This window comes from Chamaea fasciata, unplaced genomic scaffold, assembly GCF_029207755.1.
Source record: "Chamaea fasciata isolate MVZ Bird 193981 ecotype frontalis unplaced genomic scaffold, bChaFas1.0.hap1 SCAF_1, whole genome shotgun sequence".
NCBI lineage: Eukaryota > Metazoa > Chordata > Aves > Passeriformes > Sylviidae > Chamaea > Chamaea fasciata.
Genome location: NW_027094086.1, coordinates 87924420 through 87939913, shown reverse-complemented (window position 1 = coordinate 87939913; position 15494 = coordinate 87924420). Strand labels below are relative to the sequence as shown.

The 15494-nt window shown below is 45.9% G+C and overlaps 1 long non-coding RNA gene across 1 annotated transcript; it reads left to right on the top strand.

The window, feature by feature from the left end:
- Positions 1-6767: 6767 nt before the first annotated feature.
- LOC136288124 (uncharacterized) lies at positions 6768-11183 on the top strand. Its single transcript, XR_010720505.1, has 4 exons — positions 6768-7159; positions 7389-8962; positions 9738-9905; positions 10148-11183. It is a non-coding gene; the product is annotated as an uncharacterized lncRNA (long non-coding RNA).
- The last annotated feature ends 4311 nt before the right edge of the window (positions 11184-15494 follow it).

Genomic DNA, 15494 nt, shown 5'->3' with positions numbered 1-15494 from the left:
GTCAGAGAGAGCAGGTATATGGATCAGATCACTGTTATTATTTTTAATCCTCCACTAAACATGTAGCATTATCATGCTCTTTATTCTGACAATATAACTTCTTGCCAGGTACAACATGAGCAGAGAACTCACAGAGATCTAGAAAACACCTACTCTCAAGAATGACTGAAAAATATATATGTTTATTATGGCATTAAAGAAAAAAAATGGGCAGGAAGTCTTCACCTATGTAAAAAAGGTAAACCAGAAGCAAATTCTGGTTCAAACGGGAAGGGAGTAGCTGATTTTCTCTGTGCATAGGACAAGAACTAATCATCTTAGATAGCATCAGAAGAGGTGAAGATCAGACATAATGGAAGCTTTGTAGTGATAAACAGTTAAATGTGGATTAGATTGTCTGGAGAGGCTGGAATTTTCCTGATGATGGTTTTCATTGGCAGGTTAGGTGCAGCTTTTTCAGCAGTTTTACAGGTCATACTGGTTCAGACCTGGTGATTTTCTAGGTCTTTTCAGCTTTCTTTCCTATGATGGTCTCTATTACATTACCATAACCTGGTTGTAGCTGGGCTGGGGATCCTGTTACGCTCAGCAATGGTAACAAGTGGAGTTTGTCATCATTTAGAAATATGCGCATGATCTCTGCTAATTGCTATTAACATTGAAGTTTGGTTTAAATCGGGATAGTGCTGGACCATTCAGGAGGAAAAGAACATTTGTGAGATTTTATGATTAATCCTAAGCATAGAGAAAAATAATTTAATAAATGCTAAGTCTGTAACAGTTTACCTATTGACAGGTATTTCACATCTCATGTCTTTTCTTATCATAACACAAATTAGCTTGATGACTGTTCCATTTCTTTTTCCTTCAATGAATTATCAGGATTATTTTTCAGAGGGCTGTAATAGGTATCTGTTGTCCTTAATGTCTTCCTACCTAGGAGAGATTTTTCAGGTTTAGGTAGAAGCAAGGCAGAGCTTGCCTTAGAAAATAATCTTTCTCCTCACCACCAGTATCTGTGGGGTGCCACCTGTGCTTTGAGGCTCTGGAATCTCCCAAAGGGCTTTAGGATTGAAAGCATTCCCATCACACTGCACTGCAAGTCTGCTTGGGAGATAATGTTAGACATCCTTGACTGTTGGAGCCCGTCAGGTTCTTTGTGAGTAATGAGAAGCCACTGGCAGAAGTACAAGCACCGGCTGTCAGGGAAGGAAGCTGGCCAGTGCTGCACAGCTGCAGTTTTCTTCCCACCAGAGGAAATGTCACTATTTATAGCCCAAATCTTTGTCTTAAGATTTAGCCTAAGATTTTCAACTTCTGTTGCCTTCTTTTCCCTTTGGAGGCTTTACTGTGTGCCAGGGTCTCCTCAGTGTAAAACCAACAGTCTGGGCAAAGCAGTCTGTGCTGCTGAGCCCTCCACCTCACACTGTGTGAGCCCCAAACTTGCACTGAAAATTACCACAGTTCTAATGTGAAGACAGGGTACCTTTCCCCCCCTGTCTTTGCCATCCACAGACATATGGAAGCCTGTATCACCCTTTTTAGAAGGAGCCCTGCTTCAGGCTCTATCAGGTTTTTGCATCATCTCCACATCTTTTTCCTGGTTATCTTCTGGAGCTGCTGATGCCTGCACACCCAAAACTGATCAGCAAAAGCCTCGAACTCCGGTCCTGAGTGTTTCAAATTGCCAAGCACCTTTCTGTTTGCTTTTGCTTAGGGTGGAGCCTCATGTTTATGTTTTGGTCCCTTGTACGACTGTTTACACAAAAACCTTTTATGGCTGTGTTACGGGAAGGGGAGTGGCTGCAATCACCATTCCCTACGGGGTGGAAGACAGACCCTGATGGCATTACTGAAGCTGGGACAATCTTGTCTCCCCATATTGGATCACTGGAAAGTCGCCAAGACAGTTATAAAAGGACAAAGAGGCCAGAAAACTACGGGAAATCTCCTGCCTTGCACGACATCGCATTCCTCAGCTCCTGCAGACAGCCTTGTCTTGTCTGGCCCTTTCCTGCTACACAGCTTCTTCCAGGCTGAAGTTTTCTTACTGGATTACGCAGTTACACACTTGGCAGCTGGTATCCTAACATCTGTTTTCTGTCCTGAGACAGGTTATTTCACGGTGCTTTCTGGAGCCTTTCTTTAGCAGCAGGTGTGAATTCTGCTTTGAATTACAGTTGTATTCTGCAGTCAAAATTCTGGAAGTGTTTGTTTCTTTTCTTCCAGTTTAGCTCAGTTTATGTTTGGGAACTACTTACAGCTTCTTGGCTGTTGCTCACACTGAGAATGTTCCTTGGCCTGAACCCCAAGCCTTTATTTAAGTTTATACTACTTTTTATTTGCAAAGAATGTACACTTTTCCCTATACCTACAGCAATCAGAAGAAAACAGGCAGCTTTATCCCTAAATCTGTGCTTATTCCATCTCTGTGGACTCTGTTACATCACTGGGCAAGTTCATGACAGAGAACCATTTTTGGATACACAGCAGTTATGTCCTTCTCAGAAGATCCTGGTCTACAAATGGTTGTAGGCTGGAAGGGTGCCAGGAGAACTGGTTCATTTCCTTGCACATCTCCTTTGTTCTTCCAAAGGCCTCAGCACCTGCTGCGGACACAGCACTGGTCTGGGATGTTATGACCCTCCTGAGTTCCTGCTCCATCTCAGGGATGCACAGACAATTGCTCTTCTCACTCTCTGACCCTTTTCACACACATAGCTCAGCTGCAAACACTGCCCTGCTCCAGGCCATTTGTTGTCAGTAGATTGTGAGATTTCTCCAAGCCAGGTCTTGCTCAGGACATTAATGAACTCATTGTCTTGAATGGTGACTTCTGCTGTGACTAAATAGTACAGGAGTCTGCGTTGGTCCTGGTGGTCAGCCTGAAATGACTACAAAGAGATACACTGCACCCCTCAGCAGGCTCTGAGGTTTCTTACACACCCAACTTGCCATGTCCAGCATGAGGCCACCATGTCCTCTAATCAATACAGCAGTTCTGGGGTAACCTGGCTTCTCTGACAGAAAACAGTGGTGGATTTATGTGCCTGTATTCATACAGTGCCATATTAAACATTTCAGCTGGGCCATCTCATAGCGGAAGTAAGACTTTTTCCAGGGGCATTAGCTATGGGATCTCCAGAGTTATAGCCACATTAATCATGAATTCCCCAAGAAACTGCCCTACCCCATTAAATACACTGGCATATTTTTTAATAAGGTCACCTGCCTTGTGTCAGCTGAGATGGAACAATTCCCACTTTCATTACCAGTTTGATCAATTTAATATCCAGCCTGCTCAGGGACTAAGCTCTAGTGATGCTGCTGTGTGTACAGAATGAAATTTGTAGTGTTTTACATCCTATTTGATTGAGTCTTAAAGCACATCATGTCTGTTGATGCCCCCCTGCTTTACTTTTCTCTTGCAAAGGTGGGTTCTTACTCTCTTTTCCTCCAACCAGTCCTACTGTTGCCACACCAACATGGAAAACTACATAGCCATCTGGGGAGCTAGCTGAAGATTCTGCTTGTTCTCAGTTTCTTCTGGGACCTGACTGCTTTCATGGGAACCCCAGGAGTGTGGTCCTCTTCCTGCTGGCTGCCTGGTCTTAAGTATCACATATTCCTCCCTGGTTTCTGTTGCATGGACACTCGGGGTTGTTTGTCAGCTCTTTGTGGCAAATCTGTTCCAGGCCACCATACTGTCCCCAAGCAGTCTGCGTCCTGTTGTACAACAAGCAGCACGTTCTGATCTCCAGTCATAAACTCTGCTGTGGCAGCAGGACCTACTTCATGATACAGGGCCAGCAGCTGCACTGGACTTGCAGAGTAACCTCTGTGCTGTCCCTTTTACTCAGCTTTTGCAAAAAATAAACAGTCCTTTTGACTCCTCTTATGCAACTACTTACCATAGAATTATATATTCAAAGAACAGGCAGAAAAAGACCTCAAAGAACATTGAGTTCAACCTTTGACCAAACACCACCACATCAACTAAACCATGGCACTAAGTGCCACATCCAGTCAGTTCTTGAACACTTTAGGGATCGTGACTCCACCATTTCCCTGGGCATATTCCAATGCTTTGCCACCTCCTCAGCGGAAAAATTCTTCCTGATGTTAAGCCTGAACCTACCCTATATCAGTTAAGGTCATTTCCTCTTGATCTGTCACTTGTTAACTGGGAGAAGAGGTCAACCCCCACCTGAGACTCCTTTCAGGCAGTTGTAAAGAGTGATAGGGGCACACCTGGGCCTCCTTTTCCCCAGGCTAAACCTACTCAGATCCCTCAGCTGCTCCTCATGTGACTCTCTAATCTCCATTGCCCTTCTCTGGACAAGCTCCAGCCCCTCAGTGTCTTCCTTGTGTTGAGGGGCCCAGAACTGAACACAAGATTCCAGGGGTAGCCTCACCGGTGCTGAGTCCTGCAGGACAATCACTGCCCTGGTCCTGCTGGCCACACTGTCCCTGATCCAGGCCAGGATGCCCTTGGCCTTCTTGGCCACCTGGGCTCATGCTCGCTCATGCTCAGGCATGAGCATGATCTCTATCCCCAGGTCCTTTTCCTGTGGGCTGCTTTCCAGCCATCCATTCCCTATCCTGCAGAGCTGCATGGGGCTGTTACGGCCAAAGTGCAAGACCTGGCACCTGGTCATGTTGAACCTCATTCCATTGGCCTTGACCCTTCAATCCAGCCTGTCGATATCTTCTGCAAAGCCTTCCTGCTTTTCAGCAGGTCAACACTCCTGTTGAACTTAGTGTCATCCATGGATTTACTGAGGGTACACTCAATCCCCTTGTCCAGGTCATGGATAAAGATATTAAACAGAACTTCCCCCAGTACTGAGCTGGGGGGAACCCCGCTAGTGACCGGCCATGGAGGGGATGTGGCACCATTCACCACCATGGTGGGTGGCCATCCAGACAGGTTTTTACTCAGCAAGGAGTGCTGCTAAGCAGCTGTGGGCCACCAGCTTGTCCAGCATTGTGCCATGGAAGTGCAGGTAGACATCTGCAACCTTTCCCTCATCCACGAGGCAGATCACTTGGTCATAAAAGGAGACCAGGTTGATCAAGCAGGACCTGCCTTTCATGAACCCATGCCTGATTCCATGGTTGTCCTGTCTGTGCCATGTGATTGTGTACTCAAATGATCTGTTCCATAACCTTTCCCAGCACCAATGACAGGCTGACAGGTCTGTATTTTTTCAGATCCTCCTTCCAACCCTTCTTGGGGGTAGCCTTTTCTTTGACTAACCTCCAGTCATCTTGCACCTCCCCAGTTCACCAGGACTGATGATAAATGTTATAATTTAAAGCAGATGATTTTCAGTTTTCTTTCATCCAAATAGTAGTGAAAAAATGTCTGTCAATGGCTCCTTTGGGTTGGGCTTTGGTCCTTTGCAACCCTGCTGATTCAGAGGATTTCTCTCTGGGAAGCAAAAAATGGCACATGGCTATGCCCTGAAGAGTGGGTGGATGATAGATATGTTCCAAAGACTAGATCAGTGTAAATATTATGAGCCTTCTTGGGAAAAGAATGATCCCATATTTTTGCAGGTAATTTTTACCAGTAGTCTTCTGTGTTTGTTACGTAATGCTTGAGGTTTTGGGGAGCAACCTGGCTAGCAACATCTCAGAGAAAAAAAAAAAAAAAAAAGAAAAAAAGAAAGAAAGAAAACAAAAGGCTAGATGAGTGCATTAGAGTGGCCGTTTGATGCAGCAGTTTAGACAAGCCCTGTCTATGCACATTCAGATAGATTTAGTATTTAGTAATCTATAGAGAATTACTAAAGCAGACTTCTGACTGTTAAAGCACTGTGAATTCACACCAGGGAAACAAACAAACTAACAGGCAAACACAACACAATAGAAAACTTCACAGAAAACTTCAAATAAAAGCAGGATTCACTCACAGGCATTCTCTGAAAGGGCCCGGGTACCTTTCAGTCGGTACTCCATTTCCTGCTTGCGGTAAATGTTCGCCGCTTTCCCGGGACATCCCGGTTACAGCCGGCTGGTACCGAGCAGCGGTGTTTGTTGCAGGCTGGCAATAAATGACTTGTTCCATCCACCCATCAGGTTGCTGCCCAAGTGCGGACCAGCCTGTCAAGCCGCATCCTCGACGGGTGGAGCGCCTAAACTGCAGAAGGTCCCCGCTCCCATGACCAAGCTGCGCTGTCGTTTGTCGCCTGTGCCACTGGATGGCAATGTTGGATAAAGTATCGCAGACCTCATCGGTGAGGAGGAGGAGGAGGAGGAGGAGGCGGAAGGGGACGGCTCGCAGGGCCGGCACAGGGACCGGGTATGAACAACGCAAGGCAGGAGCGGGTATTGCCTTGGCGAGCCCGTGGGAAAAGCGTCCCACTGGGACGTCGCAACCTTTGCTGTAATTTTCAACCTGAAAGGAGATGCCCGAACCACGAGGCGTGAATTCTCAGGAGCCCGCACTTGGAGGGCTCGAACCACGGAAAACTAGTATTTGGTGACGAGTTTTTAAAGGAGTGACTGGAGTCATGCATTGGCGCGGGTCGCCAGAAATTGCCCAATTTTTATACTTAAAAACTCTACTCACACTTCGTGGAAAAAAAAAAAAAAAGAAAAAGACTTGGTAAACACGGCATGGCTGGGCTCAATGACTATTCAGTGAACTCATTTGAATGTGCATAGACAGGGCTTGCCTAAACTGCTGCATCAAAGAGAAATGCTGAAATGAGTCATTTGTGAACCACGGCTTATTTTCTGTTGTTAGCTCATCTGGAATCCCATGGTGATCAAACAGCCTTTTACAATGTGTTAATACATCACTACTCCATGTGTTTAGCAACAGCTCTGTTCCAATAAATTGTTGGTAGTCACCCATTACAAAGAAGTAGGTTTGGGGGTTTTTTTCTGCCGCGTGTAAACCAGCTGGGACGAACTCGGAGATGAAAACATCAGCAAAATTTCGTGCTGTTCCAAACACTGTTGTCCATTCCAATATCGTACATGCCTTCTGTCTCCTTGCTTGCAGGGCACCGTTCAGCCGGGAGAGATTGCCTGTAAGGACTAGGGCTCCCGTCCTCCAAGACGCTGCAAGCGGCAGCAGGCAAACCACTTTTCGGGCACAGGATTGAAAGGGAGGCAGAAAAAAATTCATCCTCGGCAGCAGTTTAAGGTAAGGCCCTGTTTTCCAAATTGGTGACTGTTCCCATCCTATGCTTTCAGCTGACTGGAGAGATTGGACCAGACTATAAGCTGTTTCAGGCTTTGGTCTGCTTAAATTTGGAGGGAGCAGTAATCCTTCCCTTTTTTTGTTGTTTTTGGTTTTTTGTTTTGTTTTGTGTTTTTGTTTGTTTGGGGTTTTTTTTGTTTTTTTTTCTTTCCTCTGTAACGAACTGAATCAGTCCAGCAGGTCTGCAAAAAGTTGACAAGTGTCTGAGGAAGAGGGTGTGAATCCCTTAAGGCTGCTATTGTCATTGAACTCTCCGTGGTGTGAAACCACAGCCTGAGGTGCTGAGCTTCTACCAAGAGCAACTGAGGCTGAGGAACCAATTCCCTTCTGCCAGCTCTTTTATTGGAGTGAGTGGCTGGAGATGGAATCATCTTCAACCAGTACTGCAAGCTTCACCACAACTCGTCTGTCAGAACCCTAAGCCCTTGTCTGCTTGTGAGTTACTTAGCCATAAAGGCCCAAATACTCTTTGCCATCATACTTATGTTTCTTCTGTCACATATAATCGTAGCTCAAAGGTCCTGAATAATTGCATTCGTATTGGGGCTGATCCAGCCCCCAATAATAATCTTAATAACGTTGCTCTTAACCAGCCACATGAATCCCTTTCAATCCCCAATGCAGGCTCAGTCATGCTGTAATACAGTAGAGGAGGCCAGTCACTGTGGGGCTAATTTAGTTTAAAAGGCAGCCAGCCTATTTATGGGACAATTTTTTGTTCGTGCTCTAAATTCTTATGCACAATCAACAGCCTGTAAACCTGGTCAAACTAACACATTAGTTGTTGCCCATTAGTGCAGGTATTTGGGGCTTACAGCCCTTAGGAGCAATGTTTGTGCTGCGCTCCCTCACAAGTGGGATGCATCCCCTATTTAGTCAGTGGGTCCTGTCATAGGGGAAAAGCACAGAAACTCTTTTCCTGCACTGAAAATCAATTTCATACCATCCCAGGATGAGTTTGAACTCACACTCACCCAACAGCTTTTGTGACCAATGCCAGCCTTGCAAAATCAAGAAGCACCACTTTTTCTCTCTGAGGGGAGAGCAGAAAATTGAGGCAAGCAAAAGAGTATCACCCCACTGGTTGTGTTGCCAGAGCAGAATTCCCAGGAACATGGGGAAAGACCTTGACCCTTGGGAAGGTTCCACATAAGGACTAGACTGTTAGCAAAGCTTGGGTTCCTTAATGGGTCTAAAAGAAGATGAAGTAGCAGCTGGTTCTTAGGTTTTGAAATGCAGTCCACAGCATGCAAGACCAGATAGGGGTTAAGGCATGTCAATATCCAGCAGGGAACAGGCATCAAGGTAGATGACCTAAGTCCTAACACAAGACCAGTCCCCTGAATTAAGCAACGCCTTAATTTTTTCTTCAGGGTTCTTTTTAGGCTGGCTACCTGAATTCAGCAGTGTGCCTTACCAAAAACTTTGGTGGGGCAGCTTGATACTGCATGAAGGAAGGGTAGAAACAAATAAAATAAATGAGGGCGGGGGGAAGCAGATGGAAGAAAACTTTTCAGATAGTTTCTCTTGGTGTGATTGCCTTAGGGAGCAGATTCACTTCTGACAAGGAAGGCTACAGTGGAAGAGCTGGTGAAAGGAGTAATAATCGCTCCAGGTGGGAAACCGAGGCAGGGTAACAACCTGCCCATAAATTTTGGCAGGGTAGGCCGACATCTACATTGCCCACAGCTGGAGTCATCTGTCTAGAGGCAGGCACGGGTGTTAGGAAAGGAGAGCCTTTTCCAGGTTAGCGAGGCTGAGTGTGAAGCAGGTGATGCTGACTCTGGGGCAAGTGATAGCCTGCCTGTGTTTGCATGCCATATTTTTTCCAGTGACACCTTGCAGAGTGTGTGCTTGTGTGTTTTCTAAATAGCCCCAAATAAACACCACACCCCTCAGACATGCACATCTCTTACTTGTTTTGAAATAAGAACTGACAGCTGGAAGGCAGGAAAGGAGACAAAGACTTATGAGACTCATTTCGGCAGAACCCATTTGTACCAAGACCTCCAACAGAGTAAATCTTGCCAGAACTTGGGCTGGCTAGATTTCCTTCCTCTATGTCCAGCTGCTTGCCACATCCTTGTACCCTTAGGCGACACACTTCATTCCTCTGTGTCACAGTTATTTTGAAGATATGAAATAAATAATGCAAACTACCTCACAGAAAAGTATTTACAGTTCATCTTATGATTTTACTAATTTTTGGGTCAAATTTCTTCTACCTCTGCCTGCACCTTTGAAGAAAAATTGATTGTAGTGCAACCCTGATGCAGAGATATAAATAAGTAGATAAGTATATCATACGTATTGCCTGTCTAGTTTGTAAATCTGACACTTTGACAGCTTAAGCACATCAAGTGTTGGGTTGTTTTTCTTCTTGTGAGTTGGTTTTGTGTGTGTGTGTGTTTTGTTTGTTGTTGTTGTTGTTGTTTTTGTTGTTTGTTTTTTTTTTTTTTTTTGTTTGGGTGGGGGGTTTTTGTTTGTTTGGTTTTTATTTTTTCCACCTGTTGTCTTTAAGGCTCTTTCCAGTCTGGACTTCAGACAAACTGGGAGATAAAGGAATGTAGAAAAGCTAATGATAAACGTCCTGACTCCAGGAAGTCGTGTTCTAAAGGCATTAGTCCTTTTGGATAAAATTGCCCAAGAAGGCAATTCCAGCAATCCTCCAGCATCTAAAGGAGGAGAGGTGAGGAGTGGAAATGTCACAGCTCAAATTAGAGTTAGACCACTGGGTAGCATTATCCAGGCTGTCCTGGCACAGCTTCCCCTGTTTCTAATGCAGTGTTTCTGGTGCTGGGTTAAAGGGAGAAAAGCCTGGGGTTGTTCTTCAGCTGAATTTGCCGAAAAGAAGACACACAGGGGCGCCAAAGTCTTAGGAAAAGAAGCACAAGCTTAAGCTTTTTTTCGTTTATCGCTTCTCTCTGGCAGGCTCCTCAGCCGGTGCAGTCGTAGGGCTTCGCTCCCGCCCCGGAGAAAGCAGCGTTAAGGGAGCAGCTCATCAGCTCAAGACTGATTTCACTTGCAAACGCACTGGGGCTTCGTAATCGCTCACACTTGCGCTGTGTAAACAGGCTGGGTGGCTGCTGGCTGCTTATGACTCTGTCCCTCTCCCAAGGGGAGTCCTGAGGAGAGATGGGATGTGCCGGGGTGTGTGGGGGGGTCTGATTCCCGTGGGAGGCTGGTGCATCTCTTTGTCCTTCTTGCACGGCCTCAAATTTGGTCTGGACAAACTTCCCAGATGAATTTGGAAAAGTGCCATCGTATCAGTATGGTAATACCACGCTTTGGAGAATAAGAAGTTTGTTTGTCCAGTGTCCAACTGTTTGCTTTCCTGGGTGTGAAGATGACGGTTTAAGCCTCTGTCTGGTCAGTTTGTCTCCGTGAGCTGAACCTGGCGTGGTGGTTCCTGCAGCTGATAGAATGGACACCGAGGTGAAAATCCCCAGGACAGCTATAACGTGGGTACTCGTCAGCCGTAACCTCCAACCGCGCCCTCGTTTCCTTTTGGTAGAGGGAGGAGGCTGGCGCAAGAGCGATTTCATCAGCCCCTGACTGCAATTAGACTGTACATATAGCGGGTTGGTATTCCTTCAGTGGCTATATGGAACGATTACACCAGATTATCCAGTGTACAGCCTGTTCTTTCACTCACCTCCAGAAGTTTTACTCCACAGTTGTCAGTCAGGCAGGACATTTTGGTATAAAACACCACATTAACCAGACCAAGTCAAGCAAACTATATCCATAGCATAAAGCTGCCATGGAAAAAAAAAAAAAAAAAAAACCAAAAAAAAAAAAACCACACAAAACCAAAAAAAAAACCCAAAAAAACCCCATGTTGTTCACTGTTTTGTCTTGCTCTCCACTGAGTGTTATATCTTAGTGACAAGTTGCTGTAACCACACAGCAATTCTTTTAAAACCATAAAGTGTCGTGGGGTGCAGACATGTCCTAGGACAATGGCTAGAGCTAATGTTAAAGGCTAAATGTATTGCAGCTGCATACAATCTGGGCTAGATTAAAGACTAGAGCTTTGGAAATTTCTTGCTTAAAAAAAAAAAAAGAAAAGAAAAAGCTTAAGAGGTTTTTTTTTTTTTATGAAGCTTAATTTTTTTGGACGTCAGAGCCTCCAACAGTCATTTTCCAGTAATATGTCTTATTGTAATTATTTGACACTAAAATATATGCCTTGCAGACAGCAGTTCCAATGTTAGCTTAGAAATATCAAAGTAGATTTTATTAAAACCTCTGCTGTGGGTAATACCAGGCTTTGTTTTCTAAACATGTCTCTATTAGGGTGTTTTATTCAATGCACTGAAAATGGAATTCCACTTCCATTATATCATGTCATGCCAGGATGGATGCAATGCCAAAGTGTCACTGGAGAAGCTGAGAGTTTCAAACGTGAGTGCCCAAGTTTAGACACCAAAGAGTACTGTGAGGTATCAGGCTGGAAATGGCCTGTTTTATGGAGTTTCCAACTGCCTGCTCCTCCTCTTAATATCACTTTCCTGGCTATGGGACATGTTCTGGTGGTTAGTTCCGTCTCTGTTCTTGGTTTCCTTTCCTTCCCTTGATCTCAAGCAAACCAGGTGCAAGACCTTGAGGAAATTCCTTATCTTCCCCTTGCATCAGTTTACCTATCTGTAAAGCAGATAAACTAATAACACTGCACTTCTCGAGGGTTTGCTGAAGCTTATTATACAGCAGTGAGTGCTGTAAGAGGGAAGTCATTACAAAAATGACAGTGTTAATATGACATGGAGGTAGCATGAAGGAGCCCCATTCTGCTCCATGCAAGTCACTGGAGCTCTGTTATTTTCTTTAGCAGAAACAGGGATTTGGTCTATGCTTAAATGACTTGCACTTGTTTTTCTTCTTGAATGCTAATATAGAGTTAAGAGATAGCATTACAAGGAAAGCTCATTCCTGCCTATGTGTAAATATTTAGCAGCTGAATAGGCATTATTGAGCAGGGCACAGTTTCTGCTTCTCCACAGTCTTCAAGGATGTCATTCTAAGCTGCTACAGATCAGAAGATACACTGAAATTACCAGATCAAAATCCTTCCCATATAAGTGTACACATACAGAATTTATTTTACTGGGCAATTAAATGTGTAAGATAAATATCCCTGGGGGAGGAGGGTTGTTTGAGGTTTTATGGCATATCTCATTATGGGCTCAGTTTTGAAATCTTAATCCAAGCAAAACTCCCCATGTGGAGACTTAATGCTGCAGCGTAACTGTGTTTTGTGCTCAGGATATGTGCAGTTGCATCAGTGGATTTTAGGGCAGGGGGGTAGCAAAGGCAGTGAAGTTTTGCCTAGAGAAAAGCAGCGCTTCCTAGAACGTTTATAATTAGCAATAACCCTTTGATCAAACACGACTTGTTGAAGGACCTTAGGCAGCATAGCCTTTTCTGGATTTCATCTGATAATGTTATTGATGAAAAATTAAAAATAAATGTAAAATAGAACTTATTTGTAATTATTTTGGGGTGGCATGATCAGTAAAACTGCAATCTACTACAGATATGAGATTGCTGGCAAAATAGTTGCCTGTGTTTCAAATGCAAAAGCTTTTTAAAGGACACGTGAGTAGTCAGAATTGCCCAGAAAATACTCCAATTTTATATCCAAGCTGCAAATGCAATTTTTTTCTAAAACTGAGTGGGTTTTATCTGTTTAGAAAATGAAATGTACAACAGAAAAAAGCATCCAAGTTGGAGTGAACAAATAATTATATCTTGACAAGTGGATAGATTTTTATTTCTAAAGACAAAAGTGCTTGATATCTTCTAGCCTAAATTTATTGTGCTTTGCAAGGGGAAACAAAAATACCTCACCACATTTGTGCTTGAGACCATACAACTACTCCCCGGGGAATCCAAAAAAAGATGAAGCCCAGAGTTTTACCCCACCGATGCTTTACTCATAGGGATAATCTTTTTAGGACCTTGTCTTCTGGACATGGCAATGACAGTAGCTAGCCCATAAGGGCCTAGGTTGAGAAAGGTATCTGGTGAAGCAGAATGCCCCAGTTACCTTTCCCTATGAGGTCTAGAGCATGGGAATTTTTACCATGTGGTTGCTCATACAAACACCGGTCAGTCGTCTATAGCTGGGTTGCATTGGCATCACAGTGTGTGCTCAGTATTAACTCCCGATTACTTGCCGGTTTTGCTTGTTTGGTTGGTTTAGTGTAGTTAGTTTAGCAAATAAATATTAAAGGAGCAGGTAAGACCCACATGCTCCTTGGAGAAAAACATCGCTTTTTCTCCCCCTCCAAAGAAAAGTTTTCATCACTTTTTGGAAGGAGGCAACTTCCAAAAAATTGCACTCAAACACCTCTCCCACACCGTCATTTGGCACTGAAAAAAGTTGCTATTTGTATGCATTTATAAGTATTTATTTGCTGATTTCCTAACTGATCACCCTCCTGACAACACTCTGGGGATTCACGCACCGGGCCGGGGCAAAGAGGGTCTCGGAAGGGTTTGAAGGGGGAGGGCAGAGACGCGCGCAAATGTACCACAGAGCCGTAACTCAGGGACACAGCATCCTCATCCTTCTCCTCCTGCTCCTCTGCAGAGGCTGCGCAGGGACCACGGCTCCGCGTCTTGTCCAAGCGGGACGTCCCGCATCCCCTTTCAAAGAGTATCCCTGAGCAAAGTCGCGACGCGGGGAGCCGGAGAAGGAAGGACAGGGAAGGGAAACTTGGTTCCGTGAGCTCCCGGGAGCAGCTGAAGCGACCTGTTGCACTCGGTGAGCTTCTCTCCTGTGGGAAACGGGCTTGAAAAACAAAACAAAACAAATAAAAACACCCCAAACTCTGCTAGACTGAATAGCTGGGAGACAGCACAGTGGACAAGGCGGTCACAGGTGGGCGCATACGGATTTCTTCTCTCATTTTTTCTTTTCTTTCCTTTGCGACATCCCAAGTCGCTCATCGGAAGGGCTCTCCCGGATCCACTGGCCGCAGGGTTGAGACTGCTCCGCTCGGGGACCCGTCTCCCCCACAGCAGGGCATAAAAACAAGACACAACCCCCCAAATCAACAGTGGAAAAGCCTCTCCTCTAACATCTGAGGCACGGCACCTCCCCTTCTCCGGCACCGGCCTCCCAAAAGTAATTGAATCATGTTGGACCGTAAAGTGCGAGAGAAAAAGGGCGGGGAGTATCTGTATATTTTTTCCTCCCTTTTTCGTCTTTGTTTTGTAGGGTTTGCGGTGTTTGGGGTGTTTTTATATCCTGCCAGGTTTTGCCTCTTTCTTTCTGGTCCCCTCTCTGCTATAAGGAGAGCCCGGGAAGACACACAGTGCCTGCAGTGAAGGCAACCCTCATCCCGGGGACAGCGGCCATCCTGCTTCCCCCCAACCTCGTAAAGCCGAGGTGGACCCACACCAGCCTGAACATCTCCTTTCTCCCTCCGAAAATACCGATACCGGGGGTTCAGCCTGGGCAGAGGACCGGACAGGGGGTGCTTCCTCCCGACCCCGCCGGGTAGCGAGCTCACCCCTCCGCCGCCTGCAGCCACCCGTCCACCGCCGAGCCTCTGTCCCGGACAGAGCGGGGCCTCCGCCGGCCCCGGGGCCGCCCCAGCTGCGAGTGGCCCCATGGGCGCAGACCAGCCACTGCCAAAAATTACTTTAGAGAAAACTTTTTTTTTTTAAATTTTATTTTTAATTTCCTATTTACGTGTCAGTGAGTCGGCGGAAATCAGCCGCGTTGAGCTTCTCCCCAGCCGGGCGGCGCTGGGGCAGGGAGAACTGGAAAGCAACAGTGAGAAAAATAACCAAGCCTAAACTCCCCGCAGAGAATCAGGAGTCAGATTTATCTAAACGTTCTGGCGGCTGGCCCTGGGGGCCGGCAGAACAGGCAGGAGGGAGTAGGAAAGACCTGTCCGGCATCTGAGAGCCGGGCTGGTGGGAACACTCAGGGGTGAGATCGGTAACTCAGACCGGCTGGGGAGCCTCGACGCCGGGAAGGTGAATGACCCCCAAGACCATCTCTTCCCTACTTTCTCGTTGGGAAGAGATCCGTGCGGGATTTAGTCATAAGAAAGCTGCCCGTGGAGGGAAAGGGAAGCGGATAGGGCTTTGCCCCGCTTGCTGCCCGCGCTGTGACACACGGGGAGGGACCCTGCGCGTCCATCGGAAATAATTCAGGGGGCACAGAGCTCCGCGACGACTACCTCGGAGCCACCTGCTAAAATCACTACCGAGCTGTGAATCAGGCGGTGTGACATAGAGGAGCGAGGACACGTCCGTGCGC